At 42.0% G+C, this 4,163-nt stretch overlaps 1 long non-coding RNA gene across 1 annotated transcript in view; it reads left to right on the top strand.

Moving 5' to 3' along the window:
- The window catches only part of LOC103523426, a 10,518-nt gene extending 6,417 nt beyond the window's left edge, over positions 1 to 4,101 (top strand). The window contains exon 2 of the long non-coding RNA XR_542062.2: positions 3,460 to 4,101. This is a non-coding gene — a long non-coding RNA (uncharacterized LOC103523426). The remainder of the gene's footprint in view (positions 1 to 3,459) is intronic.
- Positions 4,102 to 4,163: the final 62 nt, after the last annotated feature.

The raw sequence follows: 4,163 nt of genomic DNA, 5'->3' as shown, positions 1-4,163 counted from the left end.
TGAAGAACCTTTCGTGACCTCAAGTTAGACACCCCCGATGCTGACACATCTGGGCAACTTCCTGGCTCGGGCTATTGCAGATGACTGTGTTCCACCAAGGCTCATTTACCACATTTCCAAGTCCTCCAGTTGAGAGTGAGAGAGCTCAGTAAGTTTTTTTTTTTTAGGTTCAAAAGTTTGAAAAAGTTTGAAGAAAGGAAACTACCTATATGCTATAACAATTTAAGTTAGGCTTTTATTGTTCCTGAAACGCAAAGAGGATAGAACAAAGCTGATCTTTTCAATAATGACTTAAAAACTGCTCTGTTTAGGATAAAGTCCGGTCTTGGGCAGGAATCTAAACACCCCAACCTAGAACTTAACCAAAAACAGGTGGGCTACCTGTTCAAAGCCAATAGAGATCTTAGTTCGTCCTGAGATAAAAGATAAAGAAGGAGGGTTAACTAGTCAAGTAGGTACAGTTTTTTTTTTTTTTTTTTTTTTTTTTTACATTCATATTTTATATAGGAGTTTTATCCATGACCTACCGAGCAGTACGTTGAATTAGCATAGGTAGGAATTATGCTGAGGATTCTAATTCACAATTTTGATTAATGTATCCAGGTTGATTTGTCTCGCCGAAATTGCTTTTCTCAATGAAGAACGGGATTGTAAGACTGGCAACGTGTGGGGCGATGGTGGGGGTCTCGGCCTGTCCAAAATCCCTGGTGCGTCAAGATGCACTCTGCTCGCAGGAGTATCTGAGCTTCCGGAGATCTTCCGGAAGCACACCAGGTGTCTGTTGAACTGGAAGGTGCTCACTCCATCATGGCTTGTATATGAGGTAAAGGGCGATCGAGCATAATATTCGTCAACGAGGATGGAGACTATGGTTAGAGGTGGTCTCTAATGATTAAGTGTAGTGAACTCCCACCCTTATGGTGAAAAGGAAGGAGATCAAATGAAATAAAAAGGATAAAGTCATTCGCGCAGAAAATGAAATGTTTAATACAGTCTTTGTCCCTTGTGTTGTCGTTAGGCAGATCGTGGCCCTCTCGAAGCCATCATACCCGTCTGTGAGTAGGCTATTCTCAAGCTTTCTCTCCTCGCTGTCGAGCTTGCGGTCCATAGTCATCCGGAAGCTATGGAGCGTGCGGCTCCAGCGTCGTGGTTGACGACATGAACGACATATCTATGGACGTGCTGATCGCTAAGGGACCGTTCCTGGAGCGATTTGTGACGCGGCCACCAAAGCCAAGCTCATCTCGGAAACCTGGCCAAGTCAGATCCGGGGAATCCGGTGAGTTATTATTAATAAATTAAATGCTAAGAGCAGGAGTGGGCCAAGGTTAAAAAAAAGAAAAAAAAAGCGTATTGGATAAATGTAGTAAAAGTTATAGGACTAGCCAAGATTTTAAATGAGATAGCCATTGTTGTGTTGCTTCTCATTTCGGAATTGAGCAACGACTAAAATGAAGTTGTTGACCGCATGAGCAAGGAAGTAGATCTTTTCACGCTCTTTCAACGATATAGATAACTACAGAAAGTCTTGATTTTTGACTTAGCGCCTGTTTACCGATCTTCATTTTAATTTAGAGAATAAAAAACAAATTCCGTCGCTCCGTCCGCCCTTGCCTTGCCACGCGAAAAGATCCTGTTCAATTCCCGGCGGTCTGGTAATGAAAAAATGTATCAGTGTGGAGAGGCAGAGGGGGCAATGACGTGTGGCGGTGCGGGGCCCACCAGTGCCTGTAAGGAAATGAGTAGGCTACTATAATGATTCAATTTGCCATAGCTACCGGTTGGGTGCATAGCATGGTAGTGTTAACATTGGAAGCTGGTTTAATTGAGATATTTGGAAAATCCTACAATGCTCCCGTGAAGCACCAAATTTGTGATAATATCAAATTAGAATTTGATGGCACATTCGTCTCTTTGACAAATTTTTGATGCGGAATTCGAGGGAAATCAGGGTTAGCGTAAGATTGGTGTGTTAAAAGAAAAGGTGATATAACCTTCCAAATTTTATTGATATTGGCTTGTTATGTTACAGGCGCATTATTCTGTGAACCATCTTCACTATGAACCCTTACATGTACACCGATTTGATTTCTTCGTGAAAAAGTGCTACCATAGGAAAGACTCCCTTTGGGTCATCTGTAAATACCTCTAATGAAAACTCTTGTTGAAATAAAGAAAAAATCAAACAAGGTGAAATATTGGGAGATATCACAGAGAGGAAGAGAGGGAGCAGAGAGAACCTTCCAGTCTGAAAGCAGAAGAAAAATGAGCGATGAACTCTGACAAAGAACTAGGTCTGCTCTGACAGAAAACCTCGCCCGGTTGACCCCTACTACCAAAAACCATGTAGGGGTGTCAGTGGGAAATGTAGGGGGTTGAGGCGGAGGATCTCCTACATTTTGACCAGTAGTTTGGAATTTGGACTTAATTTACTTCCATTCCCTTGCATTTTCATTAGTGGAACGTCCTCATCGATTGTTTCTGTTGGATAAGGTCACCTATTCGCGTTTGTTCGCGGTATCGCGGTTGGTCGCGGTATCCGCGGGTTTGTTCGGCGTATTCGCGTTTGTTCGCGGTATCGCGTTTTTGTTCGCGTATCCGCCGGTTTTCTGCCGTTTTGTTCGCGCGGTATTCGCGTTTTTTGCTCCCGCGGGGTATTCGCGTTTTGTTCGCGGTATCCGCGGTTTGTGTCGCGTTTTTGTTCCGCGTATTCGCGTTTTGTTCGCGGTATTGGTATTCGCGTTTTGTGTGTCGCGGTATCCGCGTCTTGTTCGCGTCTTTTGTTCCGTATTCGCGTTTTGTCGCGGTATTCGCGTTTTGTTCGCGGTATTCGCGGTTTGTCGCGATATCCGCTCCGTGTTTGTCTCGCGGTATCCCGCGGTTTCGCGATATTCGCCAGTGATGGGTTCGATCTCCAGGCAAACGCAGATTTTTTATCTTTTTTTTACCGCAAATAATTGATGAACCCAAATTTTCGCCTGCGGGCCGGTCCTAAAAAAATTTTAGTTTTCTATAGATTTAAATATAGGCTCACAATTTTGCCTGCGGCGCTGTTCCTCCATTCTTTTTCGTGCTAAACTTTCATCCCCCAGTGGATGTGTTAATGTGTATGACCGAAAAATTACAAAAAATATATATAATAAAAAAATGCGCGCGGCAGTTATTTCATGTGCAAATGGAGGACTTGAGCCGTTACCCTAGTGGGATGAAAAAAGATTAGAGATTTAATGTTGAACAGGCTTGGGAACATTACCAAAAAAAAAAAAAAAAAAAAAGTCTGTTGTGACGCAGTGGGAATAGGTGGAAATCTTGAAAAAGTAGACTGGAAATTTGGAAAAAATGGACTGGAAAACCGGGAAAAGTCAGGGAATTTTATTTTTCCATTTTGGTAGACACCCTGAAAATAACACAAAGAAGTGGCATTTGTTTATTTATTATTCCATTCTTCTTTGCTTTCAGAGCGAGGAAACGTTTTGTGTCTGAAGGAGATGGTGGCAGATTCAAGGACAGCTTCTAAGATGACTCCCCCCTCCTGTTGTACCAGGAACTCCTCCCCTCATTCCCCTACTAGGATCCGCCCCTGGAATCCCCCCCCCTCTTTCTGCTTTACGCGTCTGATTTCACGTGGTCCCTAAACTATTAGACCTTGTCTCGAGTTTTAAAATATTGAAGAAAAAACAATTGTACAAATGAAAATCCGAGGAGTACGAGTACAAAAGAATATCGTGTGTGATCTTGATCTGACATAGGTAGGTATTGTCATGTTTTAGTCCCTCCGTTTTGATATATCACTAAACTTCCCCTTGATGGGTGTTTCACCACTTGAAAACGGAACAATATTCACATCAGAGAAAGCGTCATTTATAATGTTTTTATTATTATTATTATTTTCATGAAACATCCGCTACTTTGAACTTTTTGGGTCTGTGTCTCATTAGACGGGCGGGCAATGTATTACCACTAAATAAACTAAACCATGCTTCCAACAAGGAAAGTAGATTTCTGATCATTGTGAAATCAAGATTTCGGACTTTTTTCTAGTTTATTAGATTAGGATTTTACCAGTTAACTATGAAGTAAATGTAAGAAGAGTTAGGTGCTGACTATTGTAAGAGATTGAAGAGATCATGAGATTTGTAGTGTTGGCAGTGAGTTGACAATTT

The sequence above is a fragment of the Diaphorina citri genome, unplaced genomic scaffold, assembly GCF_000475195.1.
Source record: "Diaphorina citri unplaced genomic scaffold, Diaci psyllid genome assembly version 1.1 scaffold22847, whole genome shotgun sequence".
Lineage (NCBI taxonomy): Eukaryota > Metazoa > Arthropoda > Insecta > Hemiptera > Psyllidae > Diaphorina > Diaphorina citri.
Note: the sequence above shows the minus strand (reverse complement) of the source record. Positions and strands in the feature narration are given on the sequence as shown.